Below are 27,705 nucleotides of genomic sequence, written 5' to 3'. Positions count from 1 at the left end.
TGGTAGCTGAACTGGTCAGTTGGCTTGCCCTCAGGTATCTGCACCACCTGGGTGAACTCTCCAGAAGTGCTCCTACTAGGAGATAAAGGGCTCCCATCTGCAGGAGGCAGTCAGCTCTCCTGCTTGGCTCTCAGGCTCACCAGCTGTATGACATGACCCTGGGGAGAGCTCTCCAACTGGTTCAGGCGGTGATGGGCAAAGAGGTGGAACACATGAATCTTACTTCTTTCTTAGTTCCTTTCTGTGTGTCTTTAATTGGGGAGGGTTGATGAAGACTGTTCACCCAAGTAATGAAGCTCGAAAAGATCACTTCGTAGTTATGTATCCTTAGAAATAGGTATCAAGGGAGTGGGGTCTCTGCCTAATAGTAATTTTCCCCTTGGTATGGCCCTGAGGTTTTTGGTCTAAGTTCTGAAGTTGAAAACTTCTCCTCCTCCTTCTCTTCCTCCTTCCCTCTCAGCTTAACACTTCTCTAGTGATGATGAAAAACTCTTTCCTATTTTTTTCTCATTTGGTTTCCCGAAATCTTGCGAAGGCAGTTTGATGCATGGATAACAGGTCATAATGATATTCTATGGTGAGATGATCACTGGGATCTTAGCTTATGTCTTCCTCTGATTACCAGAATCTGAAATTTTATTCCTGTTTCCCTCTTAATTCACATTTTTTATACTCAAACAGTTTTGATGAATGGTGCCAGAATTAAGCAAAGTTTTCTATGACTATCTAGCACATAAAATTTGGTTTAGTTTAATATTGACACAGCACTCAGATGTCTTTAACTGGTCACATTTGAGGATATTGAATTTGATGTATTAAATCTATGAAGCACACAACCAAGAAAGGAGCAGGCCATGTATCTCTGGGGTGATTTGAGGAGGAGGAGTCCCTACTGTGGTAGGTGCCTGCACTGTACCTTTGTTATGCTGCAGAGGTCTTTTCCTTTGTATGTCTGTCTATATGACTGATGAGGACTGGCAGATGAAGGACAGTGTAGAGATGATGTAGTTTAGTTGTGGAAATTTCAGTGTAGCTTGCTGTAAAGGTAGATTTTAAAATTTAAATTATTAAGGCAAAATAAATAGTACCCTTTCCTCTTTAAGTTTTAAAGATCTACAGAATTCCTGACATGTACATGGTATGTGACACTGTTGATATGAATCACAGCAATTCACACCCAGAAATGATTGATACTGGCAGAATGAGTCACCTTGGAGAATGAGAGTAGCACTGGCTCTGCTGTCCCTCTCTTGACTGCACGTCATCCAGAACGTTTGCGGAATGTGAGGCTTCACAAGGAATATCAACAATCTTAGACATTCAGAATGATAGAGCCAATCTGAAAAGGGAAAGAAAAATGAAAAGAAAGAGGAGAGCAATACAATTTGAAGATGTTCGGGTATTAGATGGGTTATAGAGGATGGGCTCAGGTTCTCAGGCTGAGCAACCATGAATTTGTAGAATCCTTATTCTTCATTGTCTTAAAGGACAATTTGGGGAAGTTTGCTTTACTCAGTCAGTAAAGTAATTGCCCTACGAGTGTGCAGACCTGAGTTTGGATCTTGAGAGCAAATGCAAATGCTGGGTATGAAGGCATGGTTTTTATGCTTGATTTGTAATCATGTTTTTTATCCATAGTTTATTGAATGAACATCTCATTTTCTGTCATTAATTTCAACTATGGGTATCATGACACTGAGGACAATTTTATATTAGTACATGTACACCACAAAATACATAGTACATACGTTGTGAAAACTCATGTTTTCTAGTTATCGATATGCTTTAAGTATAATTATTGTGGTAATTTCTGAAGTTCATCATTTCCAGTATAAAAGTTAAATTTAATTACATTTATTTTATCAAATTAAAAATGAACATAAATATTATATGACTTGTAATGAGTTTACACCAATATTTTTGTTTACTAAGATTGCTAGACATATCTGTAACCATGTCCAGCATTAAATGAGTTTTTAGATACTACTACGTATTAATATTAATAAAATTGTTTTTAAAAGGTAGCCACTGGGTAGTTCATCTCAGTTTAGGTTCCCTTTGAAAATTAGTTCCTGTAAAAATCATGTGAAGAGGGAATACATAGTTCATTAGAGCCAAGTGTGGATTAGAGACATCAGCACCACTAAAGAGACGGCAATTAAAGTCATGGTGTTAAGTAAAATGGTGACCCAGACAGTCACATATTGCTGTTTTAGTGGAATACAGACTGGAAGTGTGTGTGGAGAGAATGTGTAAACACAGGGGTATTATTTGAGAAAAGGAAGGAGAGTATCAGGAATAGCAGTTATAAACCAGGAGTAATAATGCAGCATGAGTAAATGAATAATGGTATGCACCTAATAGAATGCACTAATAAAACTTACTATTCTGTACAATCAATATCTACTAAAAGATGTATTCTGAAAAAAAGAAACCTATAACGTAGCTCTCCATCATCTTAATGATATTGAAAACAAATTTCTTAGAATCTCTCATTTACAGTTGCTCCCACAAATTTCAGGTCCTCTCTTCTTTTTCTTTCTACTACTCACCAGTATTAATTGTTGTAATTACTATGCACTTGGAGGCACCTTTTGTCAAACACCTTTGCCGATGGCACTGCCTGTGATTAATCCATTGTTTCATGGCTGTGTTCTGCTAGTAGAAGTTACATATTGTTTCTTCTGAATGACTTTCTCTCAGAAATAATTTTGATTCTTTGCCTTTGACTTTGACTCTAATAATGCAGTTGAAAGATGGATATAACTAAGTATCAAAATTTTATAAGACTTTCACAACTACATATTTAAAAATATTAAGGGCTATTTTTCATATGTTCAAGTGAAGCAAGGGTCTTATCTCATTGATCTTAAATCTTACCACATATATAAATATATATTTAGTTATCATACATATATATTTAGATATATATAAAATATACTCTACCCTATATATGAAAATATATTCCAGATATGTATTTGCACATATATTTCATATATATTACAAATATATTTAAACATATATTTACATATATGTTACATATATTTATAAATATATGTTTCATATATATTTAAATATGTTAGTAAAGATTCATATATATCTTTCATATATATGAAATATATATTTACTCCAAAATAGATAAAAGTTTAATGGCTTTCATAAAATATTAAGTATAATTTCCAAAAAACCCCAAACGACTACAGGTGAGTTGAATTTTATTTTACCATTATAAACAGAATATTATCTAGTATTTGTTTAGTGAAACCTCAATCAAGGCTTATTTGGAATCAATTTAAAGTCATGTAATGAGAGCTGTGTGTTCTAAGTTTGCTGGTCATCACTGAATCATATCTGAGAGCTTTAACTACTGGAAGCCATTTTTAGGTCATTAATTAACTCACATAAATCTAAAAATCTCAAATATCTAATGACAAAGCCTTCATGGAAATGTCAGCTAAGCATGTTAAAGAAGTATTTTTGTGTGAATAAAAGAACCACATTCAGATCATATTTACAAGCCAATAACAATGCTTCGAAAATTTCCTAACTTAGAGTTATAACACAAATTTCCCTACAGTACAAATGACTCAGATTAAGTCTCTGTGATGCCATTAAGACATTGTAAAAACCTAAAAATCATCAAATTTCTGATGCTGTTTTTGACTTGAGATGAATTTTTCTTGTAAAATTTTCTGTTTTTGTAGTTTTATGTCCTCCAAGGGCAGCGATCAGTTGACAATAACTCCTCATCTAGGTGACACCTCATAGCTCCCAGTTTTACTATACTGGGGTTCTGTTTGGCTTTCATATCCAGCAAACACTGTTTCTCTGTGGTCATCCATTATCTCTGGGTCTTGCAAAATTTCTGCATCCTCCTCCATGCTGATCCAAGAAACCAGAGGAGTGCAAGTGATTCAGTTGTTCCATTTAATGCTGAGTATATCACAGTCAGTTTCTCTCTGTGCATCGACCAGTTGTGAGTCTCTTAGTTTAACTACTTTCTGTTGAAAAATGGAACTTCTCTGGTGAGGGTTAAGAGATACACTAATCTATGGATCTAAAAATAAGTACTTAAGAGGTTTACTACTAGGTCAATTTAGTAGAATTATAGTAGTAGCTTCCTCCCTAGGGCCAGTGCTACTCAGGCACAAGCTATTGGTTCTGTTGAAGGTGGCAGACATAAATTCCATCCTGTGAAATGAGTCTTAAACCAATTAGAAAATGATTGGTTACTCACATAATATTTGGGCCACTATTGCAAGAGTGTACATTTCATCTGGCGGGCCATTTTTATAGTTTATGGAGTTCACAGCTGGGTAGAACTGTTGACAAATTAATTCCCCAGTAGTATGCATATTATCTTACAGAATTATGAAATCTAACCAGCAAACATGCTTCAGGTTGATACCAGTTTGAATTATTCATGCTCTAAAATTCAGCTACATGGTGTCCTAAACAACAGTATCTTACTATAATGTTCTTGAGGGTGACCAAGAGAAATGGCAATTGCCTGTAACTCTGGCTGGGGCTGTCTTTGGACATCACAGAAAAACAACTCTTAAAGAGGTCATTCATATTTAACATTGGGTTTTTATTTGATAACCTATTTTAAATGGGAGAGGTAATGTCCAATACCTCCTGTTAAATTAAAATCTATTTAAACTTTTTATATGTGTATTGATATGTATTTTAGGATACATCTATAGCTGTGTCTGTTTATCTGACATTTTCTAATGTCCCTAGTGTTAGCTATCTCTTCTTATTCTCTCTCCTTTATCTTGATTTTCTATTACCCTACCCTACTAAACCTCTCTTGCACCTTTATTCCCCCCTCTTCATGCCAAGTTCATTCTATTCCTCCTGCCATTGAAAGCCCTACGCATCCATGCCTTTTCACTGGTTTCTGGACTTATATTTACTTCAAGTTATACAAACAACTAAAGATTCAAAGCTAGCATTCACATGTGAGAGAGCATAGGCCACATTTACTTTTTCTGTATGGATATTTAGAATGATAATTCCTGCCTGACTTGAAAATTCATATTTTCTAAGAAGCTGAATATATCCCACTGTATTTATATATCACATTTCCATTATTCCTTTGTCAATTGATGGGCATCTAGGCTATTTCCATCTTCTTGGGTATTATGAACAAAGAACAATGGGTATGGGTGGGTAAGTATCTGTACAGTAGGATAGAGATTCCATTGGATACATACATGGATATCTACACAACAGGAATCCTGTGGATACATTATATAGTAGATATAACTCTAGGTTTTTAAAGAATCATGACATGGATTTTTGTAGTGACTGTACCAGTTTATACTTCTACCAACAGCCAGTAAGTGTTCTTTTTCCTTCATATCCATGCTAGCTTTTGTTATCATGTGTTTTTCATCTTAGCCATTCTCCTTCTGGTCAGGTAACATTTCAAAACTTGAATATGATCTAGCATGATCAAGGCCATATCTAAGGACACAAGGCTCCAACCACACCTGTGACCACATTCTTCCACATGTTCTTGTAACCATGGTACACTGCATACTGTATGGTGACATAATGAACTCTAGACTATGGTGCAGAATGAGAAAGCATTTGACAAAATTCAACACCACTTCATGGTAAAAGTCAGGGAAAAATCAGGAATTCAAGGCCTATACATAGTAAAAACAATGTACAGCAATCACTAGCCAACATCAAACCAAATGGAGAGAAACTTGAATCCCACTAAAATTAGGGACTAGAAAAGACTGCCCACTCTCTCCCTACCTATTAAATATAGTAGGGAAGTCATAGCCAGAGCGATTAGACAACAAAAGGAAGTCAAAGGGATACAAAATGGAAAGGAAGACGATATGATAGTATACTTAAGTGACTCCAAAAGTTCCACCAGAGAACTACTAAACCTGATAAACAACTTCAGCAAAGTGGCTGGATATAAAATTAACTTCAAAAATTCAGTAGAAATTTAGTAGAAATTCTTCTACTAAAATGAAACAGGCCAAGAAAGAAATTAGGGAAATGACACCTTCATAATAGTCTTGAATAATGTAAAATACCTCGGTGTGACTCTAACCAAGCAAGTGAAAGATCTGTGTGACAAGAACTTCAAGTCTCTGAAGAAAGAAATTGAAGATCTCAGAAGATGGAAATATCTCCCATGCGCATGAATTGACAAGATTAATATAGTAAAACTGGCCATTTTCCAAAAGCAATTTACAGATTCAATCCCCATCAAAATTTCAACTCAATACGTCATAAAGTTAGAAAGGGCAATTTGCAAATTAATTTGGAAAGGCAAAAACACAGGATAGCAAAAACTATTCTCAACAATAAAAGAAATTCTGGGGGATCACCAACCCTGACTTCAAGCAGTATTACAGGGCAATAGTGATTAAAAACTACATGGTATTGGTACAGAGACAGACAAATAGATTAATGGAACAGACTTGAAGACCCAGAAATGAACTGACACAACTAAAGTCACTTGATCTTTGATAAAGGAGCTAAAACCCATCCAGTGGAAAAAAGACAGTATTTTCTTTTCTTTTTTATCCCTTTTTTGTTTCTCCATCATTACTAAATTGGGTATTTCTTATTTACATTATAATTGTTATTCCCTTTCCCGGTTTTCAGGCCAACATCCTCCTAAACCCCCACATCTTGTCCCCTTCTATGTGGGCGTTGCCCTCCCCATCCTCCCCTAATTACCGCCCTTCCCTCAACAATCCCATTCACTGGGCGTTCAGTCTTAGCAGGACCCAGGGCTTCCCCTTCCACTGGTGCTCTTACTAGGTTATTCACTGCTACCTATGAGGTTGGAGCCCAGGGTCAGTCCATGTATAGTCTTTAGGTAGTGGCTTAGTCCCTGGAAGCTCTGGTTGCTTGGCATTGTTGTACATATGGGGTCACAAGCCCCTTCAAGCTCTTTCAGTTCTTTCTCTGATTCCTTCAACGGGTGTCCTGTTCTCAGTTCAGTGGTTTGCTGCTGGCATTCGCCTATGTATTTGCCATAATCTGGCTGTGTCTCTCAGGAGACATCTACATCTGGTTCCTGTCAGCCTGGACTTTTTGATTCATCCATCTTATCTAGTTTGTTGGCTGTATATGTATGAGCCACATGTGGGGCAGGCTCTGAATTGGCATTCCTTTAGTCTCTGTTCTAAACTTTGCCTCCCTATTCCCTGCCAAGTGTATTCTTGTTTCCCTTTTAAAGAAGGAGTGAAGCATCCACATTTTGGTCATCCTTCTTGAGTTTCATGTGTTCTGTGCATTTAAGGTAATTCGAGCACTTGGGCTAATATCCACTTATCAATGAGTGCATACCACGTGTGTTTTTCTGTGATTGGGTTAACTCACTCAGGTTGATATTTTCCAGTTCCATCCATTTGCCTATGAGTTTCATAAAGTCATTGCTTTTGATAGCTGAGTAATATTCCATTGTGTAGATGTACCATATTTTCTGTACCCATTCCTCTGTTGAAGAGCATCTGGGTTCTTTCCAGCTTCTGGCTATTATAAATAAGGCTGCTATGAACATAGTGGAGCACATGTCTTTTTTATCTGTTGGGGCATCTTTTGGGTATATGCTCAAGAGAGGTATAGCTGGGTCCTAAGGTAGTTCAATGTCCAATTTTCTGAGGAACCTCCAGACTGATTTCCAGAATGGTTGTACCAGTCTGCAATCCCACCAACAATGGAGGAGTGTTCCTCTTTCTCCACATCCTCGCCAGCATTTGCTGTCACCTGAGTTTTTGATCTTAGCCATTCTCACTGGTGTGAGGTGAAATCTCAGGGTTGTTTTGATTTGCATTTCCCTTATGACTAAAGATGTTGAACATTTCTTTAGGTGTTTCTCAGCCATTAGGCATTCCTCATCTGTGAATTCTTTGTTTAGCTCTGAACCCCATTTTTAATAGGGTTATTTGTCTCCCTGCGGTCTAACTTCTTGAGTTCTTTGTATATTTTGGATATAAGGCCTCTATCTGTTGTAGGATTGGTAAAGATCTTTTCCCAATCTGTTGGTTGCCATTTTGTCCTAACCACAGTGTCCTTTGCCTTACAGAAGCTTTGCAGTTTTATGAGATCCCATTTGTAGATTCTTGATCTTAGAGCATAAGCCAATGGTGTTTTGTTCAGGAAATTTTGTCCAGTGCCCATGTGTTCGAGATGCTGCCCTAGTTTTTCTTCTATTCGTTTGAGTGTATGTGGTTTGATGTGGAGATCCTTGATCCACTTGGACTTAAGCTTTGTACATGGTCATAAGAATGGATTGATCTGTATTCTTCTAAATGCTGACCTCCAGTTGAACCAGCACCATTTGCTGAAAATGCTATCTTTTTTCCATTGGATGGTTTTGGCTCCTTTGACAAAAATCAAGTGACCATAGGTGTGTGGGTTCATTTCTGGGCCTTCAATTCTATTCCACTGGTCTATCTGCCTGTCTCTGTACCAATACCATACAGTTGTTATCATTATTGCTCTGTAATACTGCTTGAGTCCAGGGATAGTGATTCCCCTGGAAGTCCTTGTATTGTTGAGGATAGTTTAAGCTATCCTGGGATTTTTGTTATTCCAGATGAATTTGCAAATTTTTCTGTCTAACTCTCTGAAGAATTGGATTGGTATTTTGATGGGGATTGCATTGAATCTGTAGATTGCTTTTGGTAAAATGGCCATTTTTACTATATTAATCCTGCCAATCCATGAGCATGGGAGATATTTCCATCTTTTGAGATCTTCATTTTCTTTCTCCAGAGACTTCAAGTTCTAATCATATAGATCTTTCACTTGCTTGGTTAAAGTAACACTGAGGTATTTTATATTATTTGGGACTATTATGAAGGGTGTCATTTCCCTAATTTCTTTCTTGGCTTGTTTCTCTTTTGTGTAGAGGAAGGCTACTGATTTATTTGAGTTAATTTTATACCTAGCCACTGTGCTGAAGATGTTTATCAGCTTTAGTAGTTCTCTGGTGGAACTTTTGAGATCACTTAAATATACTATCATATCATCTGCAAATAGTGATATATTGACTTCTTCCTTTCCAATCTGTATATCTTTGATCTCCTTTTGTTGTCTGATTGATCTGGCTAAGACTTTGAGAACTATATTGAATAAGTAGGGAGAGAGTGGGCAGCCTTGTCTAGTCCCTGATTTTAGTGGACTTGCTTCAAGTTTCTCTCCATTTAGTTTAATATTAGCTACTGGTTTGCTGTATATGGCTTTTACTATGCTTAGGTATGGGCCTTGAATTCCTGTTCTTTCCAGGACTTTTATCATGAAGGGGTGTTATATTTTGTCAAATGCTTTCTCAGCATCTAATGAAATGAACATGTGTTTATATAGTGGATTATGTTGACGGTTTTCCATATATTAAACCATCCCTGCATGCCTGGTATGAAGCCTACTTGATCATGATGGATGATTGTTTTGATGTGCTCTTGGATTCGGTTTGCCAGAATTTTATTGAGTATTTTTACGTCAACATTCATAAGGGAAATTGGTCTTTTTCTTTGTTGGGTCTTTGTGTGGTTTACGTGTAAGAGTTAATTATGGGTTCATAGAAAGAATTCGGTAGAGCTCCATGTGTTTGAATTTTGTGGAGTAGTTTGGATAGTATTGGTATGAGGTCTTCTATGAAGGTTTGATAGAATTCTGCACTGAACCGATGTTAACCTGTGCTCTTTTTGGTTGGGAGACCTTCAATGACTACTTCTATTTCTTTAGGAATTATGGGGTTGTTTAAATGGTTTATCTGTTCCTCATTTAACTTTGGTACCTGGTATCTCTCTAGGACATTGTCAGTTTCCTCCAGATTTTCAAGGTTTGTTGAATACAAGATTTTGTAGTAGGATCTGATGATTTTTTGAATTTCCTCTGATTCTGTTGTTATGTCTCCCTTTTCATTTCTGATTTTGTTAATTTGGACACCTCTCCTGTATCCTCTAGTTAGTGTGGCTAAGGGATTACCTATCTTGTTGATTTTCTCAATGATTTGGTTCTGTTGATTCTTTGTATAGTCCTTTTTGTTTCTATTTGTTTGATTTCAGCTCTGAGTTTGATTATTTCCTGCCTTCTACTCCCCCTGGGTGTATTTAGTTCTTTTTGCTCTAGAGCTTTTAGGTGTGCTGTCAAGCTGCTGACATATGCTCTCCCTTGTTTCTTTCTGTAGGCACTCAGAGCCATGAATTTTCCTCTTAGCACAGCTTTCATTGTGTCCCATAAATTTGGGTACGTTGTACCTTCATTTTCATTAATTTCTAAGAAGTCTTTAATTTCTTTCTTTATTTCTTCCTTGACCAGGTTATCATTGAGTAGAGCATTGTTCAACTTCCATGTATATGTGGGCGTTCTTCCCTTATTGTTATAGAAGACCAGCCTTAGCCCGTGGTGATCTGATAGGATGCATGGGATTATTTCTATCTTTCTGTGTCTGTTGAGGACTGTTTTATGACCAATTATATGGTCAATTTTGGAGAAAGTACCATGAGGTGGTGAGAAGAAGGTATATCCTTTTGTTTTGGGATAGAATGTTCTATACATATCTGTTAAGTCCATTTGGTTCATGACTTCTCTTAGTCTGTCTATGTCTCTGTTTAATTTCTGTTTAAATGATCTGTCCATTGATGAGAGTGGGGTGTTGAAATCTCCTACTATTATTGTGTGAGGTGCAATGTGGGCTTTGAGTTTTAGTAAGGTTTCTTTTATGTATGTAGGTACCCTTATATTTGGACCATAGAGATTTAGGATTGAGAGTTCATCTTGGTGGATTTTTCCTTTGATGAATATGAAGTGTCCTTCCTTATCTATTTTGACAACTTTTGGTTCAAAATTTATTTTATTTTATATTTGAATGGCTACTGCAGCTTGCTTCTTCAGACCATTTGCTTGGAAAGTTGTTTTCCAGCCTTTTACTCTGGTTTAGTGTCTGTTTTTGTCTCTGAGGTGTGTTTCCTGTAGGCAACAGAATGTAGGGTACTCATTGCGTATCCAATCTGTTAATCTATGTCTTTTTATTGAGGAATTGAGTCCATTGATGTTGAGAAATCTTAGGGCATCATGATTGTTGCTTCTTGTTATATTCGTTTTTGGGGGTGATATTATGTTTGTGTGCTTGTCTTCTCTTTGTTTTGTTGCCAAGACGATTAGTTCCTTGCTTTTTCTAGGGTGTAGCTTGCCTCCTTTTGTTGGGCTTTACCATTTATTATCCTTTGTAGCACTGGATTTGTAGAAAGATATTTTATAAATTTGGTTTTGTCATGGAATATCTTGGTTTTTCCATCTATGTTAATTGAGAGTTTTGCTGGATACAGTAATCTGGGCTCACATTTCTGTTCTCTTAGTGTCTGTATGACATCTGTCCATGATCTTCTGCCTTTCATAGTCTATGGTGAGAAGTCCGGTGTAATTCTGATAAGTCTAACTTATCAGAATTTATATGCTACTTGATTCCAGAAAATTAAATAACCTTATTGAAAATGGGGTACAGAGCTAAACAAAGAATTCTCAACTGAGGAATATGGAATGGTCATGAAGCACCTAAAGTAATGTTCAACATCCTTAGTCATCAGGGAAATGCAAATCAAAACAACTTTGAGATTCTGCCTCACACCAGCCAGAATGTCTAAGGTCACAAACTCAGGTGACAGCAGATTTTGGTGAGGATATAGGGAAAGAGAAACACTCCTCCATTGTTGGTGGAATTGCAAGCTGGTACAACCTCTCTGCAAATTAGTCTGGAGGTTCCTCAGAAAATTGGACAACCTTAGGACCCAGCTATACAACTTCTGGGCATATACCCAAAAGCTGTCTAAATATATAACAAGGACACATGCTCCACTGTGTTTATAGCAGCCTCATTTCTAATAGCCAGAAACTGGAAAGAACCTAGATGTCCTTCAATAGAGGAATGAATACAGAAAATGTGGTACATTTACATAATGGAATATTACTCAGTTATCCAAAACAATGACTTCATGAAATTACTAGTAAATGGGTAGAAGTAGAAAATATCATCCTGAGTGCGGTAACTCACTGATAAATGAATATTAGCCCAAAAGCTGGGAATACTCAAGATACAATTTACAAACCACATGAAGCTCAAAAAGACCAAAGTGTGGATGCTCAGTCCTTCTTAGAAGTGGGAACAAAATACTTACAGGAGGAAATACAGAGACAAAGTGTGGGTCAGAGACTGAAGGAAAGACCATCCAGAGACTGCTACACCTGGGAATCCATCCCACATAGAGTCAACAAATCCAGACACTATTATAGATGCTGAGAAGTGCAAGCTGACAGAAAACTGATATAGCTGTCTGCTGAGAGGATGTGCTAGAGCCTGATAAATACAAAGGTGAATGCTCACAGCTAATGATTGGCCTCAGAGAGGTGTCCCAAATGGAGAAGCTAGAGAAATGTCTGAAGGAGCTAAGGTTGTAAAGAACAACAATATCAACCAACCAGACACCCTAGAGTTCTCAGGGACTAAACCACCAACCAAAGAGTATACATGGAGTGACCCATGGCTCCAGCCCCATAAGTAGCTGACGATCGCCTTGTCTGGCATCAATGGGAGGAGGTCTTATGGAGGCTTGATGCCTCAGTATAGGGGAATGACAGGATGGGAGTAGGTGGATGGGTGTGGAAGCATCCTCATAGAAGCAGGGGGAGTGTGATGGGATAGGAGGTTTCTAGAGGGGAAACCGGGAAAGGAGATAATATTTGAAATGTAAAAGAAGAAAATATCCAGAATGAGCCCTTCATTTTTCACCTTGCTTGTTTCAGAATGTTTCATTCAAACAATAGAAAAAATGATGATCCTGAAAATTTTACTGATAATTTTACATATTGCCTCTTTTTGAAAAGTTTCTTTTGTAGATACCAATCATGTTTGTGTTCCTATAGCATATTTATGTCCATAAAGCACACATAATTTTCAATGGAATTCCATGTGAAAAGGGAGAAGAATATATTTATTTTATTTTGTTTTTTCAAAATATGCAAAATTGCATATACTTTTAAATTTCTATTGGCATGATAAAACATTGACCACATACAACTTGGGAAGGAAAGTTTTTGGCTTTTGTTTTTTGGATTTTTTGATTGTTTTATTTACTTATTTATTTTTGATCATAGCTAATCATCCAAAATGAAGGGAAGTCAGGGCAGGAATTCAAGTTTATGCCTGGAGGCATGAATTGAAGCAGAAACCATGGAGGGACTCTGCTTTCTGATTTTCTCAGTCCACTTTCTTATTCAACTCAGGACCACCAGCCCAGGGGTAGCATCAACTTCAGTAGGCTAAGCCCCAGCACATAAATCATTAATCAAGAAAATGTCCCACAGATTTGCCTACAGGTCAGTGTGAAGGAGGCATTTACTTAATTGAGGTTCCCTTGTCCCTGATCACCCTAGCTGTCAAATTGACACACACCCACACATACCCACACGTCCCTCCACACAAAATAATAGCTAACTTGCAAACTTTTTGCATAGTTTTTTATTGCATAGTTTTTAATAATAATTTATTCAAGTAAAATAGATTATCTCTGCTGAGGATTATATATTTTCTCACCAGTCTCTGTTAAGGTCCATCTCATCTGTTGTAGATGGAACTGATTATTTAAAAATTTTAATTAATAAAAGCTTATTTCATTTGTTGCTGTATTTCAAAAGTATATTTTCAATGTTGTGTGTGCACACATATCTCAGTATCATTTTTAAAATGTCAGTTCATGGAAAGCCATTTGGGAAATGTAGCACTCCTGTAGTTGCTAAATTGATTAGCTTGAGACGTTTTAAAATGTGTAATTCTTTGGGGCTGCATGTTCTCTCTCATTAATACCTACAAATATATCCGACAAAGATGAGAATCCTGAAAGGATCAATAAAGTCACAGAAGGGAAAAAGGTTTCGCCAGAAAAGCTTTGATGAGTATTTTTTATTTCAAGGAGGCTCTTCTCTCTGGCCAGATAATAGTGATTTGAAAAGCAAGACAGAAACATCCCCCAAGGCGACATTACTTTTGAGTCTTCGTTTCATTATTGATCTAGATGCTGCTGTGGATCTGTTTGTTTCTTCTTCCCTCCCTCCCCCCTCCCTCCCTCCCCCCTCCCTCCCTCCCTCCCTCTCTCCCTTCCTGCTCTTTCTTCTTCTTCTTCTTCTTCTTCTTCTTCTTCTTCTTCTTCTTCTTCTTCTTCTTCTTCTTCTTCTTCTTCTTTTAAAAAGTGAATCCCTTTGAAAGGTAACTGTGCAACAACCTGACTTGGTGGATAAAGCAAGGTAAATCCTGTGATAAAATGAAGTAGGAAAAATACAACATTTAAGACAACTTTACATTCTTTTACCCTCAAAAATATGGATTTAGGCAGAGTAAGCTTCAATGGAGGGAGAGTCCTATGGTCATTTCATGAAAAAATAAAGTTATACATTATATTTTTGAATATTTGTATTATGACTAAGAATCCATCCGTGAACCCAAATTTGAGATTTTAATTGTTTTAGTTAGAGTAGCATTGCACAGAAGGGGCTCATAGTTGCTTTTAAGTGGTTAAGCAACTAGGAATTGAGACATTGAAGACCTTTGATGTAAATTAAATGTCTGCTTCTTTAGTTAAAAAAAAGACCCAGATAATCATTACTCATGAAAATAATGTCACTTTGCCATTTCCTAGGTGTTTTAAGAGTCAGAAAATTCAAAGTATCCTAAGCAAAACACTCTAGTTAGATATTAGGATCTCAGAGGATACTTTGAGAGACCATTATTATGAAACATAGATGACAGTGTCTTTGGATATGTCCTGGAATCCAATTTATTCTCGTGCAGGTAAGAAATGTGTGATCAACTCCAAAGTGATGATGGCTACTGAAAAGATCCCCGTCAATTTTGTGTTACCCTTTTCTGCCACAGGAGCTGGGACCACATTGGGACCACACAGGGTTTCCTGAAAATTTGGTACTCTTTCCAGATTACTTACAGCAACGATCTTTGTCCAGGCTGTAGCCAGGGAGCTGTAAGTCACAGTTACTTAGCCTCAGAAGGTGGGAAGTCAACAGAGACATGCCCATATTGAAATTAGTGGGAGTACAACTTTTTGAATTTCTCTTGACATTTATCTGGAGGTCCTTTACAGTAGTGAGATTGTTTATTTCTATAAATTGGTACAGGGAGCCGTAACTTACTATTCAGGTAATTAAAGTATATGAACCGTGAACCTCTATTGCTTTCATTTATCTGTCTTTCCTCAAGCCATCACTGCAGGGTACACAGGCATAGGCTAACAAAATAGTAATGAACCACTTATATAGTGAAGTTGAGGGAATCCATGCAAAGACTCCTACTACTGAATTTTTAGCAATATGGTCAACCATAAAATTCTAGGCAAATAAGCTGAATTTCCTAGGGAAATTAATATCATTGTTATAGCATTTATGTTGTCTGTAGTATATATTTATATATAGCAATTTTACAGAGTTTTCTGAAGGAAAAGTTTATGGTATTACCAGTATAAACCCTTATAATTATACTTGCCTAGGATACTTGCTCTCTTTTGGTCACTTAAAATGGACATTATAGTGCTATAAAAACTTAAAATGGCTTAGACAATTGCAGTGATTTCAAAGAAAATCAATGTACATGGTGTTGAATTTTACCCAACAGAAAAATAGATTTTTTAATACTTAATTGTGCACAGAGCACAAATCAGGCAGGAGCAAAGAATTTGAAGCACTTCAGCTAGTTTTTTAGCAGGACTGAAAAATAACTCCGCTGGAGGCATTCCATCTGTCACAGTGACAGAACGAAGCTACCACCTGGCTTACATTTGAGATCACTGGTTGCTCCCAATTTTTATTTTAAAGTTTCCTTTGGCTATCTACTTTTTTAAAAATTTAAACGGTTTTCATTTTTATTACATCATTTTCTTCTAAACATATTTTTCTTTATAATAGGACTCCTAGAGAATATTTACAACCTTCCTCAAATAAAATATAACAGTAATTAAATATATTTGAAAATAAGGTTGGATTCTGCATAAAATAGATTTTTTAACCTTTACATACATGCTCTCTCAAAGTCTAAATTTACTAATGAGAATCCATTCTAGTGTCAATAGGAACTGTGTTAAAGACACTAACAATTAGGAAGAACATTTCTTACGTGTGCTGGGGGATTGGGAAGCTAAAACACAGCACAGACATGCAGGTAGAATTATTTCTGGAATACAAGTGCAGTATTTTAATAAAAATTCATTTTTTTAGTTTAATGGTCACAAGATATGAACTCAAGCATTTAAAATATCTAATTAGGAGTTCTTTGGTCAATTCAAGCTAAAAAACCCTTATGCTATACTGCATATAGCTTAAAATCAAAATTAAATTGTGCACTGCACATTCACAGCAGCAATTCCGTTTATGTCAAAATGACCCCATTCAGTGTTCAGGATGCATTCCTGATGTATATGACACTGACTAAAGAATTGGGCACATATATAATTGTTTAATATACATTCTTATTCTTAAGAAGATTGCACAGAATCAATTACTATAGGTGAATAATTGTAATTCAGCTCATTACTAAACTGGCTTCTCTTTATTTTTGGAGGGAATTGTGAAGGTAAGCAGCATGTTTTAGTGTAGCAAATATTGACTCTTTCAGCTCCATTTTAGAAAAATAATAGGTAACATTTAAAATATCCTATCTCTGTCATTTTCTACATTAAATGAAATCACAGTTTCATTTACTTTAGGACAGGTGTCATGGTAGTTGCTACTGCAGCTTCTATTCTGTATGTCTTTCTGTTCTGCAGTGTGTCCTTCTGCTATATCAGGTGGACGAACATTCTGCTTACTACTCAGAGCTTTGCTAAAACATCACCATATATGAGGGTCTCTTCATGATTCATTCTCCCTGTGCAAACCCCACCCACAAATCCTTATTTTTATTACTGTTGATTATATCACCACATTGGAATAGTACACTTACAAAGGGAAGAGTAGAGATTATGGCCCTATTGACTTGGAGTTATATGGTTCTGTTGCTCACCATCTACCTAGATGAAAGCACGAATGCCTTGCCTTTTTGACAGCTCGGTTTTCTTATCTATACATTTTGTATAGCTGTTGTTCTGTCACATGACATAGTTCTCAGGACACTGAAGTTAATATAGAGGTCCATCTTTGTCATTGGACAATAATCATACAATCTAAAAATATCAAAATAATTTTAGAAACAGACAATTCATGTTTGGGGTATTTATCACTCTGAGTTGTATGGTGAAATATCCACATTGGCCAACATATTCTCCTTGGCTACAATCTAGCTTGTGTGTGCTATCCACTCACTAGTCACACAGTAGCTGTATTGATTATTACAGTGATTGCTGAAGTATCATGATAATGCATGGCTTACATTGAAGTGGAAAGTATTTGGAGAGCAAGATTACATTTATGTGACTTGTATGTTAGTATATTATGAAATTGTTCTGTTTCGTCATTATTATTGTTAGTCTCTTGGTATCCTAACTGCACGTCAACTTTATCATGTGGGTGCTCACACGTGCAAAACCACATAGTATGCCTGGGGTTTGGAACTGTCTGTGTTTTTAGGCATATACACACAGTCTTGGAACATACCTCTGAGGGTAAAAAGTGGCTACAATATGAAAACTTTGGGAAGAAATCGAGGACACAGAAGAATAAATTTAGCTATTCCTATCCTTATGTCCTTGAACACAGGGGCTTTTCTTTACCTATAGATTCAAATAATTTTATATTGTCCCTGAAAAAATAAATGGTTGCACAGGAATACATGTTCTGTCCAGTAAGCACAAAGGTACTTATTTTCTGAGCAAGCATCTATATTGTGCACATTTCATTCCAGTTGGCATATGCTCCAATTATACGTCAGCTTTACAGACGCCTGTTAGCTATTCTTTGTTTTGACAGATTTTTAGCTTAAGTTGTCACCTTCGTGACAAGTCTGCCTGATACCAATGAAAGGAGGTGGGATGTATGATAACTTTTAACAGCAGAAAACATCCTATTGGTCTGGTATCTAGGGACAAAGGCTTATCAAAATGTTGCATTAACAAGCAAAAGAAATGCATTTATTTATTTATAGAGTCCACTAGAAGGTGCTGTACTCCCTCAGCATACTGTATAGATACGTTTGGAGAAGACTGGGATGCTTTAATAGCTCTACATAAATTGTTACTTCTAGCAGCTGCAAAAGAAAAAAAACCTTGCACTTTAATGATGTTTATTTGTAACTCCAAGATATTTTTAATTATAAACAATTTCTGTTGGATATAATTCCGAAAGAAACATTTTGCATACACATATGAAATATTTTGTGTTGACATGATATATAATTGCTTGTCTTCTAATTATTGCAACAGTCCCTTTTTAGTGCTGTTTATCAGTAACCTGGAAGGTAAGAGGCATACTCACAGTTGTTTTCTTAGGCACCCCATTTCCAGTGACAATGCGTATTCATGTTTATACATAGTATGTGTCTATAATCCTTATATCATTATCAGAATGGGAGAGGTTAGAAACATCTGTGTACTCTCTCCTCCAGCCGAGCAAGATGCCCAAAGGAAAGAAGGCCAAGGGGAAGAAGGTGGCCCCGGCCCCCGCCGTGGTCAAGAAACAAGAGGCCAAAAAGGTGGTCAATCCTTTGTTTGAGAAAAGGCCTAAGAACTTCGGCATTGGGCAGGACATCCAGCCCAAAAGAGATCTCACACGCTTCGTCAAATGGCCCCGCTACATCAGGCTGCAGCGGCAAAGAGACATCCTCTATAAGCGGCTCAAAGTACCTCCTGCCATCAACCAGTTCACCCAGGCCCTGGACAGGCAAACAGCGACTCAGCTGCTTAAGCTCGACCACAAGTACAGGCCAGAGACAAAGCAGGAGAAGAAGCAAAGGCTGCTGGCCCGCGCTGAGAAGAAAGCTGCTGGCAAAGGGGACGTCCCAACTAAGAGACCACCTGTCCTCCGAGCAGGGGTCAATACAGTCACCACTTTGGTGGAGAACAAGAAGGCTCAGCTGGTGGTGATTGCCCATGATGTAGATCCCATTGAGCTGGTGGTTTTCCTGCCTGCCCTGTGTCGAAAGATGGGGGTGCCCTACTGCATCATCAAGGGAAAGGCCAGGCTGGGGCGCCTGGTCCACAGGAAGACGTGCACCACTGTTGCCTTCACACAGGTGAACTCGGAAGACAAGGGTGCTCTGGCTAAGCTGGTGGAAGCTATTAGGACCAATTATAATGACAGATATGACGAGATCCGCCGCCACTGGGGAGGCAACGTCCTGGGTCCTAAGTCTGTGGCTTGCATTGCCAAGCTGGAAAAGGCAAAGGCTAAAGAACTCGCCACTAAGCTGGGTTAAATGTACACTTAAGTTTTCTGTACATAAATATAATTACAAAGTTTAAAAAAAAGAAACATCTGTGTACATGCTGATTATTTTAGTGTACAGTAAATTGCATAGTATATGAGAATGCATGCATGCATCTGGTGTAGGTGCACATGTATGTGACCATGTATGCTTAGAGTTAAGGAAGAGAATGTTGGGTGTTCTGTCCAACCAGCCTCAGCCTTATTCCTTACACACGGAGTGTCTCAATGAACCCAGAGCTAGGTCAATAACCATCAATTCCCCCTGACACTCCTCTTTGGCTTCCCACAGTGATGGGGCTGTAGACATACTTGGTCATATCCAGCCTTTTCCATATTTAATAAGTTCTGTTACCCACTAAGCCCTTTCTCTATAAACAGGTGATATTTTTCTTTCTGTTTGTTTTTTATTTTGTCTTAAAGATAGTCTACAATAATTTGTGTAGTTTTGTTTTTACATTTTAAGAAATAGTTTAGAAAAGAAATGCATATTTAAAATTTATTGTTTTTTATATAATGCATATGCATATATGCATACCATAGAAAATTTGTTAAAGGAAAAGAAAATCAAGGGAAGAGCTAGATGGCAAAGATAGAGAAAGCAACAGAAAGCAATGAGGTTCACTGGAAGGCAGGTGGAATATTGTAGTGGTGATTACTCAATATTTAGGCAATTTGTGAGACCAACCTATGTTTGTCTTTCTGGATTCTTGTTCACTTTGATATAATTCTTTCAACTTTCATTCACTTTACGTTTATAATTTTATTTTCCTTAGGTAAAATTCCATCGAGTGTATACTATATATTTATTATCAGTTCTTCTGTTAAGGAACAGCTAGACTGGGTCATAATGAATACTCTAGCAATAATTATGTGCAGGTATCTACTTGTGCATGGCCAGAGTAGTATGCCTGGTCACATGCTAGTTCTACTTCTAGTTAATTGTGAGATTTTTCTCATAGTTGTTGGACTAGTTTTTTCCTCCACCAGTAGTGGACGAGGGTTCCCCACATCCTTGCTCAAATTTGTTATGTTTTATTTGTTAATGGTATCCATTCTGCCTGGCATAATATGAAATCTCAAAGTGGTTGTATGTTGCATTTCTATGGAAGATACGGATGCAAAATTATTTTAAAATATTTGTTAGTTCTTTGAGGCAATGTTGATGAAATTAATAATGCCTGTGGGGGAGAAGAATAACATGAAGACTCTAAAAGAAGAGTCTATTCTTTAAAAAGATAAGCAAAATCGACAAGTCTTTAGTCAAACTAACCAAAATAAAGGGAGAGTGAAATTAATAAAATTTGTGATGAGAGATCACAACAGATACCAATGAATCTCATAGGATCCTTAGGACATGAATAAAAAATGAAATCTCTATTAGAGGGGTGGAATGGGAAAGGGGACAACATTTGGAATATAAATAAATAAAACAAATTTAAAAATCTCTATTATAAGAGTTGGGAAAACTTGGAAGGAATGTTTAAATTTCTAGACATATTAGACTTCACAAAACTAAGTCAAGAAGCTGTAAGAATTTAAATGAATCTAAAATAAGCAATGAGATTGTGACAACTAAACATCTCAAAAAGAAAGGAAAGGAACAAAACAAAAACAAACAACACAGTAATCCTATTCCAGACCCTGCTAGATTCTCTGCTGGATTTTAGCAGAATAATAAAGAACTAACACTAATGACTGTTAAACTATTTTATATACAATAGACAGAGGAAGAAATGATACCAAACTCATTAAAAAAGACAATATTCCCTGATAATGAAGCCAAATGAAGCCACAATGAAAAATAACATCTTAAGATGATATTCATAATCAACTAGACACTGAATTTCTGAGTAATATATTTGCAGGTTAGCTTCATTTCAGGGATGCAAATATTGTTCAATATATCAATCAACAGCTATGACAGAGTATATCAATTGACTCAACATCACACGTTGTATGATTCCCCTCTGTAGATGTAGGAAAAGATTATACAAAATCCCAATAGTTCATCTTGACCAAGACTCTGAGGAACTGTAGACAGAAGGAGTAAATCTGAGCATAAAGGACAGATATAACAAAATTATAATCAACATTTTACTAAATGTGGTAGGCATCAAATATTTTCACTAAAATTAAGAATGTGACAAAGGCATCTTTTCACTCCACTAATAATCAATATAGTGTCTTAGTTATGACAATGAGAAAAGAGAAAGGAACAGAAACAGAAGGACTGTAAACAGGAAAAGAGGAAGTCAAATTCTACTTTGTTTCTCATATCAAATCATAAGGATCCCACTGTAAAACATGCACAACTCTTGAACATTTTCAGCAAAGCAGTGGGATATAAGGCAACATACAAAACCAGCAACTTTCCTACCTTCCAGGAACACATACTCTGAGAAAGAGATAAGGAACATATCTTTCACAATAGCTTAAAAAATACCTAGATACCCACAAGTAAACCTAACCAAGGAATTCAGCTTTAAAAAGCCAAAAGTTTTTAAACACCAACCAAAGTAAAAGATACCTCAAGCCTTCATCAGCTGATGTGAAAGTAGCCATCTTACCAAAAGCAATCTGTAGGTTAAACACAATTGTCATAAAAATCTAATGTTATTCTTCACAAAAATAGAAAAATCTCTCTCTCAAGTCACATGAAAATGCAAAAAAATGAATAGTAAATGAAAAAATGGAAAAAAGTCTAGACGTACAACGCAACCGACTGATGGAGGTATCAAGATCCTGACCTTCAAGTCTGGTTCAGAGGTATAGCAACGGACAGTCTAGTCCTGAAGAAGAACAGACACAGAGGCCAATGAAACTGAGTAGAGCATAAAAACATCACATAGCAACTATAGCCAATTCATTTTTGTCGAAAACAACAAGAACATGTACTGCGGAAAAGCAGTTTTAGCAAATTGTTCTGAGAAACATTATCCACATGTAGAAGAGTGAAAATAGATCCACACTCATGACCACAGAAATACAAAAATGGGTCAAAGACCTAATCAAAGACTTTCAGTTACAAGCAAACTTTGGGAATGCACTTTAAAATAAGGCATCAGCATAGTTTTTATCAAAAGTATCCTGATATTATAGAAAATGATATAAAGAATTGATAAATAGAGTAACTCAGCAAAAGAAACAATCAACTCAGTAAAGAAACAGCCTGAAGAATAGGAGGAAATATTTGATAGAGATACATCTTAATTATTAGAAGATTAATATCTTAAATATTTTAAAAACTCTTAGGACTAAATATTCAGCCAAATCTTACCAATCAATAAATAATCAAGTGAAAAGAACAGACAGGTCAAATACAAATGGCCATTAAGTGTGAACATGTTGTTCAAATCCATAGCCATTGAGTATTTGTGAATCAAAGCTTCATGGACATTTCCTGATCATACCAGTCATTAGGAAAACTAGGCAACAAATATTGGTAATTCCTCATGGGAACTACCTGGGTCCAGGATATGGAAAATATGATGGAGTTATATGAAACAAAACACTCAAAGGGAAGAGCCATATGAACCATGTGTCATACTCTCAAGAACATGAAAAATCTAAGTCAACATTCTACAGAGATAATCTTCACTCCCATGCTAACCACAGCGTGGTCCACAGTAACCATTTTAGTGAATCAACCAGGGCGTCCATCAAAAGATGAGTGTAAAAAGGAAATACATTGTGTGTGTGTGTGTGTGTGTGTGTGTGTGTGTGCTTGTGTGTATATATGTAAGAATGTATGCTTTGAATTTTATTTTATTTAGCCCGAACGAATAATGAAATTGTGTCATATGTAGAAAAATTAATGTCACCTCAGATGATTATATTAAGTAAAATAACCAAGATGCAGAGAGATTGTCCCTTTCATGTGTGAATCTCAATTATTTATATGAGCTATGAAAGGATCTCATATATATGTATATATGTATATATATATATACATATGTGTATATGTATATATATGAGACATAAAACTATATGAAGACTATCTTAGCAATGGAGAACAGTGGAATACAAATGGTAGAAAGAAAAGGATGAATTTGAGTATGGTTAGAATTCATCATATACTTGAATTAAAAAGACTATGAAGTCCATTAGTATATACACTTAATATATACCAATAATAAAAACAAAAGAGGGGACTGGAGGTATGGCTCCGCAGGAAAGAACACTGGGACTTTCAGAGGCTAAAAACCATCTGTAACTCCAGTTCCAGGGGATTTGATCCCCACCTCCAAAGCCAGCGGGCAATGGACATACATGTGATTTATAAAACATGCATTCTGTCAAAGCAGCTACACACATAAAAAATTCTAAAAATTGAAGAAAAACTCAAGATATTAAGAACAAAGTTTATTAAAAAATAAGATACAGTATGATTCCTAGTATAATATAATCACAAAAATGAATTGAATTACTATACAAATTAAAGAAGCTGACAAAACCCCTACCCCTAAGAGTGACAGCTCTACCAATCATTTTAATTTGAATTTGAATGTAAGAATATTTTTTAATAATTTCATTTTAAGCAACACTTAATGAAAACCCACTTTATTCCAAGAGTGTATTTATAATTTTATTTAACATATAATTGAGTATTTTACTAACATCCTAAAAGTCAGTTTTCACAGGTCTATAAGTTTAACAGGTAAAGTGGTAATTGCTATTGTAACTTTATTTGTGCCCAACATACTGATTCATTTAAAAATAATTGGATCAAATGGAGTGTTAAAGTACCCAACTTTCATTGGCATGCTTAAAGAATTTTTAGGGACTAGGTGATAAGTTATTGATCTGAGCCGTATGAAAATACAAAGACCTTAGGGACAACTTGGTATATAGATACAGTAACCAGTTCACAAGTTTACTATGGGAAGTGGCTTACCTCAGAATTCCAATGAATTAAAAGTATTCCTTATTTAATCATACTGAAAAGAATTTGAAGGACTTGTAATTGACAATAAATATCCCTCTATGTTGTCAAATCATTTGACAGTGAAAAACATCCTAGTCAACTTTCTAAGGCACTTCTGTATTGTAACATACCTGTAACATTGAAAGAAGTGCTCATTTCTTATGTGTAGAAATGTTTTAAATTCCTCAAGGTGCCCCAGGAGACATATTATGGTTCTAACAGAGCCTTACTCAGAATGCACAAAGACAAGCAATGCCTTGCAGCTGAATCAGGATTAGGAACCTCCCTCCTGATTGTGACCTCTGTGGGGCTTTGTGAACAGGTTGAGTGGGCATACTTCATGGGGGCTATGTAAAAGAGAAACCAAACTCTAGCCGTAAGTCTTTTCTGTTCAAGTCTCCATTTCTTTCATTGCTCTTCAGACCATTTGTTCTTGGGAGAAGTTAGAAGCATTCTTATAGTCTTCTATTGTGTGTGTGTGTGTGTGTGTGTGTGTGTGTGTGTGTGTGTGTGTGTGTGTGCGCACGTTTGTATGTTTATAACCTTGCAATGGAAGGGTGATTGTATATGTAAATGGATATTTCAGTATCAGTGTTGGAAAGGTGGTTCAGTAGTTAAGCACAGCTACTGTTCTAAGAGAAGACCTGAGTTCTAATCTCAATACCCATATTAGGCAGCTCACAGCTATATATCCTGTCGGATTCAATTGATCTCATACCCTCTTCTGGAATTTGAGTTAATAATAAAAATCAGTGACAGTATTTTCAGCAATTCTAGAGTGTTCAGCCATTCAAGAGAATATAAGGAAATATCGTATTTAGGTATGATATTTGCTAGAAATATACTTTAGGCATTAATTATCCATTTTGGAAAATATGCATGTAGCATTCTTATTTAAAATTTTATTAAAGCTTATTTAAAAACTTTAAAAAGTTTGCATCATTAGTCCGTATAGTAATATGATTTCTGACACTCTTTTACTATTGTGAACTATAATAACACTTTCTTTATCTTTACCATTTGTGGATGAATTCCTTGGATAATATCATTCTTTTATAAAATGTATAAGTACTTAAGAGGCTGAATTGATTTACTGAAATTGATGGTGATAATATTTATTAATACTTAAAATATTCTATAAAGTAAAATTTAATTTAGGTTTAAAAAAATGTCATCCCATGGTTCCCAGAATCCCATCAGTATACTTCATCTTTTGTGGTGATTGTTCAAGTTTTTCTGAAATTCTCCTTGCCTTCATAAGCCTGAGTTGTGAGTAGTTTTGATCAAACTTCTTACCTAAATATATACACATAGGCTAGTGAGAAGGGCCTTTAGATTCACTATATGTTAACATCCAATTTCATCACAGAAATACATGTACCCACATCAACTGTGTAGTCATGACTGGCTCTCCATTCTTTGAATGAAGTCTACTGCTTCTGAGGCTTTGTCTCTAAACTTTTATCAATCACAAGCTGTACATCTTTCCTTATACCCCTATATGGGGCTTTATAAAATAGTCATTGTCTAAATCATGCATTGTAATGAATTTTCTTTTTTTTAATTTTTATTATTTTTTATTTATTTATACACTCCAGATTTTATTCCCCTCCTGGTTCATCCCCCAGTGTTCCACATCCCATATCTCCTCCACTGCCCTACCCCCCAGTCTTCACCCCACCCACCCCATCAGACCTCTAAACTTCTGGGGCCTCCAGTCTCTTGAGGGTTAGGTGCATCTTCTCTGACTGAACCCAGACCCAGGAGTCCTCTCTGGTGTATGTGTTGGGGGTCTCATTTCAGCTGGTATATGCTGCCTGGTTGGTGGTCCAGTGTCTGAGAGATCTCAGGGGTCCAGGTTAATTGAGACTGCTGGTCCTCCTACAGGGTTGTCCTCCTCCTCAGCTTCCTCCAGCTGTTCCCTAATTCAACCAGAGGGGTCAGCAGCTTGTAATAGATAAAATTTTGTTAGCAAAATCTCTCTTTTCCCTTTTCCTCTCATCTTCTTTCTTCCTCTCTATCTTTTGCCTTCCTCTCTTCCATTTCTTCAACCTCCTTTCCTTTGCTCAACTTTCAGTCTTCACTGCCTCCTTCCCATTTTCTTATTCTATGTCCTTTCTCCTCTTTCATGCTCTCCTCTCCCCAGAGATTTCATTCCCATTACTGTATTTATCTTTTCCTCATTTCCTCTCCACTTTCCCCCATTGTTCTCTTTTACTATCACCTTTTATAACATCTATTTTTCCTTGTAAACAAAATAAAGTCTATACTAATATTTACAATATTTACAGGTATGGAGAATACTGCTCTTAGAGGGGCACGTTTTAAACAACATTAGAAATGATCCTTTTCATATATTCAAAGCAATGGGTTTCTAGGTACTGATGTGTAATGCATTTCATTGGCACTGTTTTCACGGAAACAGGACAAAGCAACTTTCCATAGAGGCTCAGGTTCAGTGAAGAGGATAGAGTGTAAAGTTTGGCGAGTTACTGAAGAATCTGAGCATCAGTGAGCTAGACCAGGTAGACTGTGGATCTGCCTTTACTCCCCGTTTTTATTAAGAGATATAACCCAGTGTCTTAAGAGCAAAATAAATTTCTTTTTCACCCATGGCTTTGATTTAGGAAACATTTGCTTTCATATAATTCAGAAGAATAACTTAGAGACATTAAAAATAAAAGCAGCATGCCCTTCCTATGATGCTTCATCTTCTTCACTGGTACGTCTGTCTGCTCCACCCACGAGTAAGTTCTTACACTAACAAATCGTCAAGAATACAGTTTCATAGAATCTGCTTGGAAAAAAATCTATAATGTAAAATAGTGTCATAAAAAAGCAAAGGCATGTAATAATAATGGGTTTTAAAAATAGAAATTGAAAGAAAGGAAATAAAGAATATTGATTCAAAAAGACTTTTCCAACAAAAATCTATCACTTTTACAACTTTTCCAATGTTTAAAGGGCAATTATTCATAAGCGTTTATATGTTCTTCAAAAAGTTCTATCGACTCTGCCAATTTACTAGGTTTCACAAAGGAAAAAAAGAAAATAACCATCTATGTTAGCTAAATACAGTCATTTTTCAGTTTATTTATTTTTATATTTTATGTCTTACAAGACTTTATTATGGAAAGATGATATGCCCACTGCTCACAGCAGCTGCGATCCATTAGCCTAATGGATTGGAATTATAGGTTGCCTTAGGAGTTGTCTATTGTGTGCCCAAATAAAATATAAACCCTACTGTGAAAAGTCTTGACACTATTAAATGTGAAAAATACAATGTGTTCAAGAAGATGTTAAGAAAAGAGATGTAGGACATTTGACTAACCAACTAGAAAGTAATATGAAGTTTATGCCAAAATAGAAACTAC

General features: G+C 36.3%; 1 long non-coding RNA gene and 1 pseudogene across 2 annotated transcripts in view; both read left to right on the top strand.

Annotated features, from left to right (window-relative positions):
- The window catches only part of LOC134480960 (uncharacterized), a 172,293-nt gene that overhangs the window by 85,657 nt on the left and 58,931 nt on the right, over positions 1 to 27,705 (top strand). The gene's annotated exons all lie outside the window — the stretch shown is intronic.
- LOC148002483 (large ribosomal subunit protein eL8 pseudogene) lies at positions 18,571 to 19,444 on the top strand (annotated as a pseudogene). Its single transcript, XR_015633000.1, has one exon. The product of XR_015633000.1 is annotated as a large ribosomal subunit protein eL8 pseudogene (transcript).

This window comes from Rattus norvegicus, chromosome 11 (assembly GCF_021556685.1).
Source record: "Rattus norvegicus strain SHRSP/BbbUtx chromosome 11, alternate assembly SHRSP_T2T, whole genome shotgun sequence".
NCBI lineage: Eukaryota > Metazoa > Chordata > Mammalia > Rodentia > Muridae > Rattus > Rattus norvegicus.
The sequence above is the reverse complement of the archived record's forward strand: the minus strand, read 5'-3'. Positions and strand labels throughout refer to the sequence as shown.